Genomic DNA, 20,442 nt, shown 5'->3' with positions numbered 1-20,442 from the left:
CAGAAAATGCTTTCAACATATTCCATTCAGAAAAAAAAGATAAAGTAAAGAATTTAAGCATGGAAAACCGAAAACAGCTTTCATTTTATTGAAGATTAATATCAGGATTTTATTATTCTACAGTTATAATTATTCTATTCTAATTTATATTCTGCTAGTATTCTATGATATTCATATTTCTCCGGTAAGATCCGTCAATTTTAACCAATAGGATGTTAAAATCTTTATCACATTTTACATGACTTATTTCAATGTTAATTCAGCATAATTATACAGTATTTTTTTTTGAGTTGGACACTGTGGCTAATAAGTTTTTTATAATTCCGTTTTTATTATAACCCATTAAAAATCATCTAACTCTGTTTAGATAACACTGATATTAAGTCATCACTTTGCCACATTCCTTTTTGGGGGAAGGGGGATGATAAGTGGGTAGGGATAGTAAGGTTATTATATTATTATTTTATTATTTTTCTTTTTTGTGTAACCAACTTGTGGCTTATAAGTTGGTATCACGAGTATTAAAACGGGGGAGTGTTTCATCAACATTTTCATCCAACAAGTTGTCAGATCTGACATCTTTCTCTGATGTTGATTGGCTGAGAGGTACTGTTACTATGGTAACTGTCGGATAAAATGGGACTTGTCGGATAAAACGTCCGACAAGTCCTTTCATGAAACGCCCCCCGGGACGTTTGCATTTGAATCGTATTTCACTTCAAATATATCAAAAAAGAAGACTACATAACAGACGATCTATATAAAACACAATAAATTGCAACGATGTCATTGCATTCAAGAAGAGGAAAGAAAAGAAGTGTTCAGTCAGACCACCAGATTAACACACCCACTGTGTCCTACACATTAAACACACAGACACAAACACCCACATATGTACACCGTATCAGGTGGCCATAAACAACAATAAATCCTCATCCTATATCGATATCGATCTATAGTGCAACCGATTAATTTGTTTTAACGATGTTTACACGATTTGACTTTGCTCTCAATGCCGTCGATTCATTTGTGAATTCATAACGTGGAAAACATGAAGAAACCAAGGTCGTATAAGATGAAGCACCTGCTTGTCCATAAAGACATCTGAAAGGAAATTATAATTTAACACGGATAAATAGGGCAATTGTGAAAACGATGGAGCCACTTGAGAATAAAAAGAACCAGTAAAAGCCTCATTCAGACGTGGGTTCTTAGTCGGAGTAGAATGTTATTATGCATGGATTAAATGCCAAAGATACTTATCAGACATAGCCTGCAGTAGTCGGAGTAGGGTCGGAGGAAGCCAAGTCAGAGTAAGATCGGTAAAAAGGTCGGAGTTACTCCGACCTTCCTCCGACCAACATACCCCTGGTTCTTCCAGGAGTATTTCGCCAACACGACTATCCGGTCGGAGTAAATTGTCCGTGCGGACAGAACTCGGAGTATCTATGACCTTTACGACCTCGCCAAAACTTCCGGGGTCAGATTGCCGTGTTGACATTTTGTTTAGTATATGCAATCTCCGTTCTCATATCGCTTTCTAAAACTGGTATACAGGAAATCGATTCAGGAAACCAGTTTGGAAGATCGCTTTGCGAGCGTTTCCACTTGATCACACTAAAGTGGTTTCCAAAATCACTTCACGTAAAGCGATCTTGTTGCTATGGAAACGCTCTCAGTGCAAAGGCGGAAATCTCTTCCCAAAGGTAGGGGGACCAGGGGCTTGAAAAAAAAGAAAGGTTATCACCCCAAATGTCAGGTCATTTCGACCAAAATAAATTTGACAATCAAAAAAAAAAAAAAGAACGAAGAACAGTTGTGTCCTCAACTTACGCTAAAACCAGTTTAACGAGGCAAAGCGATCTTGAAAATTATATCGCGAGGTGGTTTTCTGAACCGGTTTGGAAGATCGCTTCGACCGTTCTCACTACACGTTAAACTAGTTTCCACTAAACTAGCTTCCAGTAAACTAGTTTTAGGAAGGTTGAGAGAACGGTGTCTAAGAGCCTAATGGAGAAGAAAATTGGTGACAGAAAGAAACGCGGGGCGAATTGGAAAGAACAGGAGACCAAGAAGGCCTGAAACATAGAGATATATACTAATAACGCATACATCTCTATGGCCTGAAACAACTTCCGGAAGTTACTCTAACCCCCCCCCCCCTCCTCGGGCGATGGCCCCTATGAGGTCGTCTCTTGTGATCGCTTGGCTCGTGATAAGGCAAATATCTCTGAAATTCCAATCCATGCTGAATAGAATATTACTTCAACCAGGAGGAACTCATGTCCGAACGAGTTGGTCGGAGTAACTCTGTCCAGACAGGCATAATTCAACCTTCATCCGAGTTGGTATGAGGAAGGTAGGAGTAACTCTGTCCAGACAGGCATAATTAAACCTTCCTCCGAGTTGGTATGAGGAAGGTCGGAGTAACTCTGTCCAGACGGGCACATTTCAACCTTCCTCCGACCTTACTCCGACTGCACTTCCTCCGACCATATACCAACAAAAAAAAACCTACGTCTGAACGTAAAAATAAAAAGAGAGTGAAAAAAGAGAGTGAAAACAGGAGTTTGTAAGAAATGTGCATGCTGGTGTCGGTAAAAATCCCTGCACTCCTATTTATTAGTATTTCATGTACTCTATTACTTTCTTCTGGTTAAGGAAATGTTTTTTGCATTATAAATATTCCACGTTAAGATAAATATCTACACACATTGAAATTATACTATAGCAGCCCTTATATATCGATATTTTTAGGCAAGGGAACTTGCTATAGGGTATATTCCGATATTACAGTCCAAAAAATTGAGAAAAAGGGCACCAAAATATCAAAGGCAAATTGAGAGGGACGTCAATAGGCGATCCAAGGGCATGACATTGATAGCCCTCTGACCCTGATGAAATGAAGAAGATTGTTTCCGAAAATTAGTTGACGATACACAAAAACATTGGGACAATGCAAGATAAGGGATATGGTAGATGAGATGTATTATGTATGATGTTGTCATCATCGCTGACATGTAGGCCTAACAGATAGTAGGTAAGAGGGAGAGGACAAAGAGAAAAATGCCAATCATCTTAAATGTATGGACAATTTTGAAAATCTGAAGGTACTTTAATATCTAATTAAAAGGGGTTATGATTTAAATATTTTATTCATCTCAATGAGACATTTCAAAAGACAGGAACAGAAAGAGAGAGAAAAGAAAAGCGAACATTCTGTCCGTCACTTATAGAGGGATACTTTACATGAGACACAAGTAAGGGTTTACCGCTATATATGTTTTAGCATTTTTTTTAGCAAGGCCGTACGCTCACTTTTTTTTAGTGCTGGGGGGGGGGGGGGGCAGGGTGCGTAATCTTTTATGAAAAACTCAAAAGCGAGGGAGCGAAGCGAGCAAACTCGTAATTTGGGTGTCTTTGAATTAGGTAAAGTGAAATTGAAGAATTTCTTGCATACTTTTGGTATATTTTGTGTAAATTTTCTGCAAAAATTAAATTTTCAAAAATTCCGGTGAAGGGGGGGGGGGGGCAGCTGCCCCTGCCCCCGGCTGCTTACGGTCATGTTCTTCGGGATATCAGTTAATCTTTTACTGCGGGTGCAAATGGCTGCAAAAGGTATATCAGTAAGGAGCTCGTTAGAAAGGGGAGATGATTCTGTGATTATAATAAAACAATCATCGAGGTTTGAGTATATAATTGACACTAAAGTACATGATTTTTTTCTTGCATTAAATTGCTGTACCTTCTGAACCGAAGACAATGTCTTGAAGAGCAAGGTAAATATAGACGTTACCCCCTCTTTAGCGGTGGTCATTCACGTAAGCTTGTTAATTATGTCAAAGATTGTGATGACGCCATCTCAATAACACTTGGGGGTACAGCGCGTCCCCCCAAAAAATCCCTCTAAACAAGGGATGAATTAATTCCAAGATGTGGTAGTATTTCTACATTGTCTTTAGCATGTTAACACCCACCTACCATCCAGGATCTGAGCAGGGACATTTCTCTCATCTATCCAGGCTCATCAAATCATAAAATTGAGCAAGTGCAGAAGGGTAAGACTCATTAAAAATGAAGTTTTTGTAATGATTGATAGGGGATCAGTGCACCAACATGCAAGAAAATATGAATGATGGATAAGTAAATAAGCTGAACAATGAAGGGCAAACCACAAGTGTATCACACTTTGCGAAAGCGAACATTACTTGTGAAAATTGATTTTTTTTTCACTAAAAAAGGACAGTGAACTAACTTGAGCTCATAATAAACTCGTAATAAAAAAGACATGAAAACATCAATGCAATATTGTTGGGATTAGGCATGAAACAGACATGGCCTGTTGTTTCCATCATTGTGCATCTCTCATCAAACTTGAGAAGAATTGTCAGGTACTGTTGTTGCTCTTCTGAACATGCAAGGTTGTGATTTGATGAGCCTAGTTAGATCATACAGATTTCCTGTCAGCTAAAGGGAATTCCCCGATCAGATTCTGAATCATCAAAGGTTGATATGCTAGGCAGTGCAGAACGAACAGCAATAGTAACAGTGCTGCATGTATGGAAACTTGGAATGGGTTGGAAAGCACAACCGTTATACATAATAGACTGTGTATTCAAAACCACTTCAGCGAAACCAATGACATTTTCAAAGAAGTTAGGACATGAGATGAGCTTCCTCATACTACACATTCAATTGATTAATAATTTTCAATTTAATAATCAAGGGGGGGGGGGGGCGCTGTATTGGCGAAACTCAGACTTTCGTCATTGAAACTTATATAAAAGCATAGTGGATGGAATTTGGAAATACATAGACTGACTATCATAGGTTAATCTAATCATACAGGTCGGTTATGATCACATGTTACAGAATTTCTCGTAATTCTCTGACTAACCCATCATTTCCCATGGCGTTATAAAAGTCGTTCAATACAAAATAATACAAGTGTACATTGATTGTAATTTGTTATTCCAAATTTCTCATCTAAAAACACATACTGTTGCAAGAAAGATTTGCTTTTTTAAATATTTTGCCCGTTCACCAAGAATTTCAGTCGGATCACAGAAAAAAGATATTTTTTTTCCAAGAACCTACAAAACGGATTGAAATCCAAAAATTTGATGTTCAAATGAAAACATATGGAAACCAATCGAATTGGAAATATTTTGATTAGAAGAGAAATCCCCAAGACTATATTTAAACAAATTTCACAGTTTAAATCAGCAAAAAATATAAAGAAAAACATTTGAGAAAAAATACTAAATTTTCCAGATCCGTTCAACTATTCAAATACAAATTATTCTTAACACATCGAATGCTTTGACAAAGAATACGATTAAAGGATATATATAATAATTAAATGAAATTGACCCATATTTCATAATTCATGATTAGCAGATGAATAAAAACGGATAGAGTCGTATGAATACAACTATTTTTTATAACGTAAAATATACACAAAATAAATCAGATGGCCTTTAACTCAGTGTTTCTATACATAAATTTGGTGCTGAAATGACCATAAAACATATATCAATTTCCCCTTAATCAAAATGGCGTAACGTTTTTAAAACGTTTTGACGAAAATAACTTAGTTTCCTATTTCCTACGCTAAACTTTGACAGAATGGGTCCTCACTGTTCTTTGCTACCGCCCGCCAGTCCAGCACGTTTATTACTCGGCCTAATAACCAAATAGAACAATTTTTTAACATTAAACATTAATTTGATATGAATTAGAAATAGTTAAGACAGGAAGAGTCTTCTCCTCTTTCTAATATTTTCATTATACTCAGAAATTACATTCTGATTTCTATGATTTCAACTTGGCAAAAGGCTGGGAAATTGCCTGCGAGCAATTGGAACGTGTCTGTGAATATCCCGCCTAATTCAAAAAGAAGAATCACCATGGAAACCAAAGATCGTCAATGTGTATTCCATGTCCCTTATGTCTGATATCCAAAGACAGAAAGAACAGATGATGGGGTTTAAAATGCGTAGCATGCCAAAGCATATAAACAAAGAATAAAAAAAGCATTAAAGATATTGATGAAAGTATCAATAGAACCCTTTTCGACAAGGTGCGCTAACACGCACCTACATCCCCAACCACACAAAATAAAACAAAGCGGTAATTCGCTTCTTAACAACCCTTCATAAGTATTTTACATAAGCTCTTAGATGAATACTTGATAACTCTCAAGCTTGTATTTGTTTGTATGACAATTGCGTTGGCCGCAAGATAATTAACTTCTTTATCCTACAAAATAGATGTAATAATACATGAAACTGTGAAAGACATTTCTTATCAGGGATACATGTATATATGAATTACTTAGACGTCTGGATGGATTAGTGGAGAAATATGTATGAAGATTGTTTATTAGTATTTTACTGTTTTGGGTTTTTTTAATGCTGTTTTTGCGCTTGTGAAGGCATGTAAATGCGTGTGTGGGTGTGTGAGGGTGTGCGTGTGTGTGCCGTGGCCGAGTGGTCTAAGGCGCCTGGCTATACATTGAAAGTCCGGGGTTCGATCCCCGGCCGCGGTACCTATGCCCGTGAGCAAGGCATTTAATGTACAATGCTCTTTTATCCTGATTTCAAATAAATGGAAATGCTATATGCATTATTGGTAACTTGGTGTGCATTTGTTTAAAAAAAAAAGTGTTTGTGAGAGTTTGGTTAGGCATACAAGAATGTAAAAGAATTGAAGACATCTGTCACGACTACTCAACTAGTTGAGTAAATAATGATAACATAAAATAGTACATTAATATCTACTGCAGATATAGGTGGCTAACAATGAATCATTTAAGCATTGTGTTGAACCTAGTGATAACACTTACATCAATACCAGATGTGGCTAACAATGAATCATTTAAGAACTACGTACAACCGAGTGGTAACACACACACCAACACAAGAGGTGGCTAACAATGAATCATTTAAGCACTGTGTACAACCGAGTGGTAACACACACATCAACATCAGAGATGGCTAACAATGAATCATTTAAGCATTGTGTACAAACTAGCGGTAACACACACCAACACCAGAGGTGTCTAACAATAAGTATTTTACGCACTGTGTAGATCACGGCGATAACACTAACACCAACACCAGAGGTGGCTAAAAATGAATCATTTAAGCACTGTGTACAACCGTGCGGTAACACACACACCAACACCAGAGGTGGCTAACAATGAATCATTTAAGCATTGTGTACAACCGAGTGGTAACACACACACCAACACCAGAGGTGGCTAACAATGAATCATTTAAGCATTGTGTACAAACTAGCGGTAACACACACCAACACCAGAGGTGTCTAACAATAAGTATTTTAAGCACTGTGTAGATCACGGTGATAACACTAACACCAACACCAGAGGTGGCTAACAATGAATCATTTAAGCACTGTGTACAACCGAGTGGTAACACACACACCAACACCAGAGGTGTCTAACAATAAGTATTTTACGCACTGTGTAGATCACGGCGATAACACTAACACCAACACCAGAGGTGGCTAAAAATTAATCATTTAAGCACTGTGTACAACCGAGCGGTAACACACACACCAACACCAGAGGTGGCTAACAATTAATCATTTAAGCATTGTGTACAACCGAGTGGTAACACACACACCAACACCAGAGGTGGCTAACAATGAATCATTTAAGCATTGTGTACAAACTAGCGGTAACACACACCAACACCAGAGGTGTCTAACAATAAGTATTTTAAGCACTGTGTAGATCACGGTGATAACACTAACACCAACACCAGAGGTGGCTAACAATGAATCATTTAAGCACTGTGTATAACCGAGTGGTAACACACACACCAACACCAGAGGTGGCTAACAATGAATCATTTAAGCATTGTGTACAACCGAGTGGTAACACACACACCAACACCAGAGGTGGCTAACAATGAATCATTTAAGCACTGTGTACAACCGAGTGGTAACACACACACCAACACCAGAGGTGGCTAACAATGAATCATTTAAGCACTGTGTACAACCGAGTGGTAACACACACACCAACACCAGAGGTGGCTAAAAATTAATCATTTAAGCATTGTGTTCAACCGAGTGGTAACACACACACCAACACCAGAGGTGGCTAACAATGAATTATTTAAGCACTGTGTACAACCGAGTGGTAACACACACACCAACACCAGAGGTGGCTAAAAATGAACCATTTAAGCACTGCGTACAACCGAGCGGTAACACACACACCAACACCAGAGGTGGCTAACAATGAATCATTTAAGCATTGTGTACAACCGAGTGGTAACACACACACCAACACCAGAGGTGGCTAACAATGAAGCATTTAAGCATTGTGTACAAACTAGCGGTAACACAATCCAACACCAGAGGTGTCTAACAATAAGTATTTTAAGCACTGTGTATATCACGGTGATAGCACTAACACAACACCAGAGGTGGCTAACAATAAATCATTTAAGCACTGTGTACAACCGTGCGGTAACACACACACCAACACCAGAGGTGGCTAACAATGAATCATTTAAGCATTGTGTACAACCGAGTGGTAACACACACACCACCACCAGAGGTGGCTAACAATGAATCATTTAAGCATTGTGTACAAACTAGCGGTAACACACACCAACACCAGAGGTGTCTAACAATAAGTATTTTAAGCACTGTGTAGATCACGGTGATAACACTAACACCAACACCAGAGGTGGCTAACAATGAATCATTTAAGCACTGTGTACAACCGAGTGGTAACACACACACCAACACCAGAGGTGTCTAACAATAAGTATTTTACGCACTGTGTAGATCACGGCGATAACACTAACACCAACACCAGAGGTGGCTAAAAATTAATCATTTAAGCACTGTGTACAACCGAGCGGTAACACACACACCAACACCAGAGGTGGCTTTAATTAATCATTTAAGCATTGTGTACAACCGAGTGGTAACACACACACCAACACCAGAGGTGGCTAACAATGAATCATTTAAGCATTGTGTACAAACTAGCGGTAACACACACCAACACCAGAGGTGTCTAACAATAAGTATTTTAAGCACTGTGTAGATCACGGTGATAACACTAACACCAACACCAGAGGTGGCTAACAATGAATCATTTAAGCACTGTGTATAACCGAGTGGTAACACACACACCAACACCAGAGGTGGCTAACAATGAATCATTTAAGCATTGTGTACAACCGAGTGGTAACACACACACCAACACCAGAGGTGGCTAACAATGAATCATTTAAGCACTGTGTACAACCGAGTGGTAACACACACACCAACACCAGAGGTGGCTAACAATGAATCATTTAAGCACTGTGTACAACCGAGTGGTAACACACACACCAACACCAGAGGTGGCTAAAAATTAATCATTTAAGCATTGTGTTCAACCGAGTGGTAACACACACACCAACACCAGAGGTGGCTAACAATGAATCATTTAAGCACTGTGTACAACCGAGTGGTAACACACACACCAACACCAGAGGTGGCTAAAAATGAACCATTTAAGCACTGCGTACAACCGAGCGGTAACACACACACCAACACCAGAGGTGGCTAACAATGAATCATTTAAGCATTGTGTACAACCGAGTGGTAACACACACACCAACACCAGAGGTGGCTAACAATGAAGCATTTAAGCATTGTGTACAAACTAGCGGTAACACAATCCAACACCAGAGGTGTCTAACAATAAGTATTTTAAGCACTGTGTATATCACGGTGATAACACTAACACAACACCAGAGGTGGCTAACAATAAATCATTTAAGCACTGTGTACAACCGAGTGGTAACACACACACCAACACCACAGGTGGCTAACAATGAATCATTTAAGCACTGTGTACAACCGAGTGGTAACACACACACCAACACAAGAGGTGGCTAACAATGAATCATTTAAGCACTGTGTACAACCGAGTGGTAACACACACACCAACACCAGAGGTGGCTAACAATAAGTATTTTAAGCACTGTGTAGATCATGGTGATAACACTAACACCAACACCAGAGGTGGCTAACAATGAATCATTTAAGCACTGTGTACAACCCAGTGAAAACACTAATACCAACACCAGAGGTGGCTAACAATGAATCATTTAATCACTGTGTACAACCTACTAATAACACCAGCACCAACCCCAGAGGTGGCTAACAATTAATCATTTAAGCACTGTGTATAACCGAGTGGTAACACCAACACCAGAGGTGGCTAACAATGAATGTTTTAAGCACTGTGTAGATCACGGTGATAACACTAACACAACACCAGAGGTGGCTAACAATAAATCATTTAAGAACTGCGTACAACCGAGTGGTAACACACACACCAACACAAGAGGTGGCTAACAATGAATCATTTAAGCATTGTGTACAAACTAGCGGTAACACACACCAACACCGGAGGTGTCTAACAATAAGTATTTTAAGCACTGTGTATATCACGGTGATAACACTAACACAACACCAGAGGTGGCTAACAATAAGTATTTTAAGCACTGTGTAGATCATGGTGATAACACTAACACCAACACCAGAGGTGGCTAACAATTAATCATTTAAGCACTGTGTACAACCCAGTGAAAACACTAATACCAACACCAGAGGTGGCTAACAATGAATCATTTAATCCCTGTGTACAACCTACTGATAACACCTGGACCAACCCCAGAGGTGGCTAACAATTAATCATTTAAGCACTGTGTATAACCGAGTGGTAACACCAACACCAGAAGTGGCTAACAATGAACGTTTTAAGCACTGTGTAGATCACGGTGATAACACTAACACAACACCAGAGGTGGCTAACAATAAATCATTTAAGCACTGCGTACAACCGAGTGGTAACACACACACCAACACAAGAGGTGGCTTACAATGAATCATTTAAGCATTGTGTACAACCTAGCGGTAACACACACACCAACACCAGAGGTGGCTAACAATGAATCATTTAATCACTCTGTACAACTTACTGATAACACCAGCACCAACCACAGAGATGGCTAACAATGAATCATTTCAGCACTGTGTACAACCTAGTGGTAACACTAATATCAACACCAGATGTGGCTAACAATGAATCATTTGGGGGCGTCGTGGTTAGTGGTAAAGATTCTTGTCTTTCAATCTGAAGGATATGGGTTCGATTCAAAGCCATGGCGTGTTTTCCTTCAGCAAGAAATTTATCCACATTGTGCTGCACTCAACCCTGGGGCCGTTTCATAAAGCTGTTCGTAAGTTAAGAGCGACTTTAAGAACGACTGGTGAACCTTTCTTACACGCGTAACCATCGTCAATGAATATACCATTTTCCCCCGCATTTTCCACAAGAAAGTATCACCAGTCGTTCTTAAAGTCGCTCTTAACTTACGAACAGCTTTATGAAACACCCACCAGGTGAGGTAAATGGGTAACGGCAGGAAGTAATTCCTCAAAAAGCTGTGCGCACCAAAATCGGTAGACTAGCCTAGCCGGGATAATACGAGCGCCTCGAGCACCTATCAAGGTGGATACGTGCGCTATACAAATCCTATATTATTATATTAATAATTATTTAAGCACTATGTAGAACCTAGTGATAACACAAACGCCGATACCAGCTACACCCGGTGATTTCAGGTTTATTGTTAAAATATGGTATTGGTGTTGTTACACCAATAACATCAGTCATAACGCCGTACTTGAAATGTGGCTGGTGTTAGGATAGACCTCGGAAAATATGCCGTATTTCCGGCGGTTCCTATACTGAAATCTTAAGTTAAATGTCGTCTGCTAAGAAGAGTATCACAATTGGTATTTGACAGGAAAATCGTGATTTCAAGTCATTTGGTGTTGCTGTTGGCAACCACAAGCCTACGAACATCAAGGAAATGAAGCGCAAATAATTGACTTTTACAAAAATCAGTATCAACTATTAAAGGGCAATATCATTGGCTCTTTTGATTTCTAAATGTACTTTAGGTTTCGCATTTCTGTACCTTAAGATTTATGTGGACTTTCCCTGATGTCGCTTTCATCGTTAATAATAATGCAATTGGTACATACAAACAGATGCGTGACATTAGTGATCGGTATTGTGTATTATAGACAGTTTTGCATATCAGCAGTCATATTTTATTCTTACATTAAAATCATCAACCTAGAAGGCCTATACATAGTTTAAAATGTATATTATGGAATTCATTTACACCCAATACAATCTAAATGGTTTTATTTACCAATACTTTGCACATGATTGACCAGCAATAGCATTTCATTCTTTCGTACATAAGTGGCCCATTTCATTTCTTAAAACACGTGAAATTCACATCATGCATACCTTGAATGAACTAATATAGATTTTAATTATGATTAATTTCATCATCCATGCAAGTACAACGTCCTAATTACTTGCACATAATGTCCAACTCTGTATATACATTATATGCCACGAGACTTTTATCGCAGCTAATGCAAAGAAGACCGATACAGACAGTGGAAATGGATTTCCAATTACTTAAATTTAAGCCCCTTTTATCATGTAAGTTTAGTTTGCAGTGCATGGCGAATGGCGACAGGGAAGATAATTCAACGGGAGGCTTTCGGTACACGATGTTTGTCAAATTAATTACTATTCCAATCTTTTTAATTAGACCCTGACTACGAATAAGCAGAATGGGGCTGGACTGGTCTACATAATGACTTTGTGTGTATTATAAATCGAATTAAAGAGAGTAGGAGGAAAAGGGGAGGATATGTGTGGTAAAAGCAAGGAAGAAAATAGAAGCAAAATGTGCATCTTTTATAATGATTATAGAAGAGCTGAAAAAATAAGTACTCAATAATATTGTTGAACTTGGAACATAGAGGGGTGGTTGACTCAAATACCAAGGTATAGTGGAAGATTGTGGGGGTTGCAAATTGTGAAGGGAAAAATGAAAAAGTCAATTACTAGCAATGTCTTGAAAATAAATACCTTTGTTTTACATTTTCAGTACTCAAGAAGAAGCGATTATTGCACTTATAGATGGCATATGATTTCAAATGCAATTAGTGTGATCTCATCAACCGAATGAGGAATGATGTTAATTTCGAGAAGACCACGGATTCGTTTTAAGCTCATCTTATTTTCATTTTTTACGATGGATCGAATCAATTTATCCTCGCTTTATTTAGCTCTGGTAGCAACGCATAAAACCCATCTCGTGTAAAATTTAATACGTTTTCTACCTTGCTCACCAATTTCATTGCTAGGATAGAGTCTATACTTCATGAAAAATATTACTTTGACCTTCATTAGTACGAACAGAAAAAGATTTTATTCATGATTCATATCACCTTTCTAGAGCTACAATCACGATGGAAAATAATGAATGTGACAGAATTTGACTGAATTTTCCAAACTTAAAAGACTTCTCAAGATCCTTTTAATAATTTACAATCCTATGTTTGCATGATTTACTATGTCGATATGTGTCTTCAGACGTTTTTTCATGTACACGCAGGTTTTTTCTTTTCTTTCAATTTCGTTTTCCATTAATTATTACATTGTTTTGAATGCTTTGCATTCTCTCTTTCTTCTTTTTCTTTCTTTTCCGTCACTGTTTTCCTTTCCATATTTTCCACTGTGCCTCTAATTGTTGCTCTGCTATACATTATTATATGATATTGTGAATGTGACGGTAATACAAACATTTTTGATATTCTATTCAATGCAATTAATTACTTTTTCATTGTTTTTGGTTTTCCTCCCTTAATCTTTTATCTATTTTTCTCCTTCATTTCCCTTACTTTCTCTGATCTCCTTTCTTTGTGAAGCTTTCCTTTTTCTTACCTTCTCACACTTAGCATATTTCTTCCCGTTTCATCATCCTGTCAGCTCATCCAAGCCATGTCGTTCATCATCGTTCGTTCATCACTATCTCCTATCCTCTGTAACTCCTATCCTCTTTCATTCCCCTTCTTCTCTTCTTTCCTGCACTCTTAAAATGTTGAGCAACATACTGTCCACACAACAATTGGTTAAAACTTTATCCAATTCGAGGTAGTTTTTAAATAATAATGTGTACTTTGGGTTGAAAACTAACCAGAGTTGGATACATTTTTTAACCAATTGTTGTGTGGACAATATGTTGCCCAACATTTTAAGAGTGTGCAAGTTCTCTTTCTTATACTATTCTCTCAACCCTTAGTTTTAAGTTGTACCTAGTCTATTATTGAATTGTGTCTATTTGAACAATAAATGTTCGACTATACAAATGTGAATATTTATCAATTTGAATTTTTATCAATGGCATTATGCTGTTTGTTTTAATACATTTTACTACTATCAAAAGTATTAAAGGTTTTACTTATCCAATATACCTGCCCTCGTTCTCACGAATGGGGAATGAAGAGAGGCAACTGAAGCAACAGTTGAAAATAGCACATTAATAATTTCAAAGTCACATTTAAATCAACTCTCGACCAAACAAAACCATAATTATAATACGTTGACGTTACCAGGTCTCTGGTATTAAAGGGTTAGAATAGCCATGGTAATTGCGAATAAAACCTGCTAAAGTTACACTATCTATCATTTTGGGTGTATAAAAAGATGTGTGTGTTTGACATTCCATCTACGAATTCTGGTGATTTTGTGTTTGGTCCGAGAGGAATGCAACATAACAGTTAAACAGGCTCAGATCTTTTCACGGCGACAAGTTTGGCGTACACTGACACAACGCTTCTCTTAAGTATAAGGGAAAATGCAATTCCTATTGTTTTTTCGTTGTGTGCTGGTAATTTAACTCACATGGATGACATCGTAGTCAAAATAGAAAGGTTTGCCTTGTTACTCAGATTTCTTAAACATATTTGGTCAAGTGAGCGGGGAGAATAATTATATTCTAATTCAGTAGTTCAGAGTTCAAGATGATATCATGAACTCATTTCATTCCAGCTGATAAAGCAGTTAAATAAATTAATAAAGAGCCTTTTCCTAAAGTCGTTAAGCACAATTAAAAACATGTTCTACATTTTATTTATCGACTAATCGAGATGTTTATTTGTGGTTTGTTTTTTCGTGATTATCTTTCATTTCAATTTTTCTTATAAGCGATTAACTAGTAGTGTATCTAGACTACACAGATCCAATGACAATAGCTATTTTAGAACTGCGGCCATCAGAACATCTGACGCAGTGTTATCACTGTTTCTATGGTTTCCCTACAAATTTTGGCGCTGATAAATTCTTTGGTTTCATTGTTTTTCAACTTATAATACTTTCTCTATATTCTGTTTTCTATATATATTTCGGTTTATCCAACAATGCCCGAGTAAGTGATTAACAAATTCATCAATAAATTACTCGGGCATTATCATATGACAAAATATATCCGATAAACCTTGTGCATTACTCATCTTCTAAATATGAACGATTTGTTCGTGACGAATCCCTCATAAAAGTGGTTTAAAAATCAGCTCAATTTGATCAAATTGGAAGCATCGGGTGGGATACGACTCTCGAAATTCTTACTTTAATTTATACAAACAAATCAATTTCTATATGCGCGTCTTCCCAATTACTTGGAGACTGGTGTCCAAATAGTGGGCAAATGTATCGATCGATGGTTGTATTGATTAATACCATATATAGACACCAGTCTCTCTGTGTGTAGGGGTGGGCAGAGGTATAGAAGACAAACCTCTCGATTTTCAACGCATATTCTATACCTATATCAGGTTGATTCGAAGGGCTTACGTGTGGTTTTCAGGGAATTATCCTCCCAATTCACAAATCAGCAGTAGCACCGCAAAACGCCATCTTGCCTATTTTCTTCAAATCATGATGGTCTTTACCTGTAACTCTTCCATTTTTTTAATATATACTTCTACTCCATTACGCATTTCAGAGCAGATTAAAATGGCTCTCGATAATTATGTGTGACCTTAATACAAAACATAGGACATGTATACCAGAGGTGGATCCAGGGGGGGGGGCATAGCCGGCCCGTGCCCCGCCCCCCCCCCCCCTTGAGAGTCATAATCAGATTTGTAATGTAAATGTACCGTTTTACCCAGGTGTGCTCACCTTCTGAAAGTGAGGACAATTTTTTTTTTTTGCTTCTCAAATTTTCATCAGGGAAATGTGCCACCCCTTTTGGAAAATCCTGGATCCGACCCTGATGTATACAGAAAATAAACGATACACATAATTACAACATTGTTTTATCTTTTAGGCCTAGGTAATTACTGTCTGTCGCACTATCTTCTTATAACGAAAAGCCGTGTCAAAATGGCAATTGGAATCCTTACAAAAAAAAGGAAAGAAAGAAGAGTCAAGTGAATAATGGATTGAGATGCAAAGGGTGGTGCGCTGGAAGGAGGTTGTGCATGGTAAAGGTTATCAACTCTAGTCATCGACTCCTTTCTAGATAAAATCACTCCATTTCATCTAAAGAGCGAAGTTTTTACGATTTGCACACTCGTTGTGGAGGCACCTTCAACGATGTGACGAATTTAGAACAAAAATATGGTGAGAGAGACAGTTCCCTAACATCCAAAATATGCTCCTCTTCTTGATTATCGTATTTACAAACCCCCCAAAAAATATAATTAAAAACGTAGATTTGTATATACATACATACATACATTATATACACACACACAGCAAAAAAGTAAGTCCCCCCTAAATCAAAATGCTGTAACTTATGAACGAAATGGTTTCGAGATATAATAGTTCGTAGGCGATTTTCTCCACTCATTAAGCAACTCTTGAAGAAAAATAAGATTGATTCGATTGAGTCATGCATGATTAATCAAAGATTGAATTAAAAATGACAATTTTTGAAAGTCACAAGAGTCGTTTTTTCAGATTGTGTAAATACAAAATTGGGCGAAGGTTGTTTTTGTGAATTTTATGGTGCTAATGCTGTTTCACTATCCATCATTTAGCCACTCCACACAAAATTTTGATAACGTATGTTCATGGTTGAGTGAGTATTTTTTTGGTGACGTATCATCACAGAAGTTTATGGTAGTATCCTCAATAACTTTTAAAACGTATTAAATTTGGAAAATGTCAGTGGCTCCCCTCCCAATTTTCAAATTCTGGATCCACCACTGATTTGTCCATAAATGCAACTGATCCTGAGAAATTTTTAGGAAAATAATGAATTTATGCAATATAGAGAGTATTCATTCCTAAGTTTTCAAGTATGCTCGCTCTACCATGAAAGTGTAAAAAGTTCGGTAAGTGTGTGGTGATCAAAATCATGTAAAATCAAGAGCAATTAAGTCACATTTAAAACTGAATTTGCCCCCATTATTCACTTTATAACTCCTCAAAATGAGTCTGTGTCGTTGAAAATGCCATTTATTCCCCCTTGATGCCTGGTCACTTATCTATAAATAAACAAATGGATTTCGTTTTTGCACAGAATTCTGCCCATAGGCGGATAAACATTACTGCCAAATGATATTGATAGACAGTTTTTTTTAAGTTCCACCACATTGAATAAGGGGCTACTTGTTCTTAAACATATGCATCCATAGCAAGCACAATGTCTATGAGAGAGGAAATCAAAATTTGTATCAAAAGTTAAATGAGGGTTCGTTTCATGTACGTTTTTTTTTTTACTTCTGCCAACAGTTTTCTTCATGAAACTTAGCACATGGCTTCATAGTGACACTATCCAGAAGGTACGCACGCCAAAATAATCATTTGATACGGCACAGAGTGGGGCCAAGGCCTTGAACTTTCTTCTCATTTGCATAATTTTCGAATATTGTGTGCTCACTGAATATTTAGACATCGGGATTTTCATAAAAATTTACAAGCATTCTGACGATTTTTCATGATGAGAATGTGTAATTCGTTCCAATTAAATGGAATCAAAGTCATGGTATTTGGCTTGTGACTTTTAAAAAGTGACAATTTTGCCTTCTGGTGGTGCTTACTGAAGCATGGCATAATGTACGTCCGTAACATTCACTCAGAGAATAGCTCTAAAAAATCACCTACACGCTCATGTAAAATACTCCGAGTGGTTCGAAAATTATGGATGTTTGTTTAAGGGGGGACGTACTTTTATTGTTGTGTATAGATACTTGAAATAATGACTACCACCACCATCATCATCATCATCATAGGCCTAATCATCATCTTCGCTCTTGATAATATTATTATCACTATCATTATTTTCTACTTCTTTATTATAATCATAATTATTATCATGTTATCATTAAGAGTATACATTTTTAATTTGGCTATTAAAACGCGAATCTTATATCACTGAATATAAAAAGGACCATATGTAAAATCTATCAATGTAAGAAAACGAATACCCCAAATTTACGTTCAAGGTCTTACTGAATTATGCCAAACGGACTAAAGAATATATTACCCACGAAAATGGATATGTGTAATATAGCAATAGTACAAAAGAGGTCGCATGCTGTAGCGATCATCCGACAATCATTATACATCGAGCGGGCTAAAGGCGACCGCACATCTTACGACTGGTCTGCGACCCGATTTTGGAACATTTTCTGAAGATGTGAATGGAACATATCATTTTATTTGAGGTTAAAATTAATTGAAATAATAATATTATAATAATTTTGAATGATTGCAAGCTCTTATTTTGGAGTAAAGTCCAAATTAGTTTCAAATCGTAGCCAATCGTAAGACTGCTATGACGTCATTACGACTAGATATTAGATTCGCTTTTATTCTAAGAAGGATGAAAGCATAGTCACAAATTTGATCATAGGTATTCGTACGATGATTTCGAACATTACACAGTAAGATATTCCAAGTCTCAATATTAGCATCAAATTCTATTACATTTTATTCTGAAATCGGGTCGCAGACCAGTCGTAAGGTGTGCGGTGGCCTTAACAGAGTTTGTCTCACCAAGCTGACATGATATCTGATTATATAGTACTGAAAATGATGGGGACAATTGCAGTAAAAAGTTTCTATCTTGGAATATTGTTATTACTATATGTTCCTAATGTATATACAATTATCATTGCTCAGATCGAAATATGTTGTATATTATTATTCAACATTCACACCAACAGTTCGGTACATTTCTTAGACAATGGCCTAGGAAAATATGATTAATCTCTTATTTTACAAATTCATCTATTTCCACAAGTTTTGTATCTCATTCCTTTCCCCCAACCTCCCATCCCCCTCTCTCTCTCTTTGTATGCATTCAGTATCGCTATCAATATCCCTGTAAGCAGGGGCCGCGGAACGGTTTTGAAGGGGGGGGGGGGCTGACCATGCAAAAAATCATAATCAGATGGTAATTTTTACGTTTTTCTACAAGGTTTTGGAAAAACGTGCGGGGGCTGAAGCACCCGCAGCCCCCCGTTTCCGCGGCCCCTGGTAAGGGATAAAACCCATAACAGATTATACATAGAACGTATAAAATACAATGTAGGAAGTTGCATCCCCGGAATATACGATGTAACATATACTACCCTATGCGTAGCTGCATATTTTACAGAGCACTATACATTATGATATAAAGAAGTAAAGGATGTCTTGGTCGGTGAGAACACGATCACACAATGCTCATGATGCTGGTGATAAAATACGTGTCCGGTTTTCGGCTTTGAAATGTCAACACTTTGCAAGGTGGTGATTTAACTCTAATCCTGAATGTCAAAGTTAAACTTAAAGGTAGTCAAATCTTTGTGTACATCAAACTATTAGTTACAGAAGATAGATAATACATTAATGCTTCATAATCTTGACAGTAACGTAATCTCATTGATATAAGAATAAGAGCATAAGCAGTACAATCAATTCTTTACATACTTCCAATCAAATTTTTAATCCAACAGTATGAAAAAGATTCTAAATTATTCCAAATACTCTGGACTATTCTTGATAATTAATTACCAAAGTAAACAACGTAGACCTAACAAAGCTCGGAGCTTATTCAGGGGTACCTGTTGTGATTATGGCGCTCGATAACCATTGAATGCTAGTATCTAACTTAGATCTGAATTGACGTACTCTGCATCCAACACGGCCCTCACTGTCCCCTCTCCCACTCTCTCTATAATGTTCCACACACATATTATGTCTACACACGGATACATCCATGTTTAATCATTTAGTTCGTATCAAAGGCAGAGATCTCCAAATATGATTTCAGTGTCGGTGCTATAGGTTAATAATTATCCAACGGGTCATTAAACTCGGTTAAAATTAAGAATGTAATGAATTTCTAAAGTTTATGAGGTATTCAGACGACATGGTGGTATGAGTAACAAGGGCGGGATAAAACCATTGAGAAAATGAGAATTATCTTGGATTCCATGTTTGGTGTCTATTCCGAAGAATTGTTAAATGTAACTTTGGTAGTTGCTATTGATTTTTCGACTTGCCCTTTAAACTAACGCCGATATATC

The sequence above is a fragment of the Lytechinus pictus genome, chromosome 1, assembly GCF_037042905.1.
Source record: "Lytechinus pictus isolate F3 Inbred chromosome 1, Lp3.0, whole genome shotgun sequence".
NCBI lineage: Eukaryota > Metazoa > Echinodermata > Echinoidea > Temnopleuroida > Toxopneustidae > Lytechinus > Lytechinus pictus.
The sequence above is the reverse complement of the archived record's forward strand: the minus strand, read 5'-3'. Positions refer to the sequence as shown.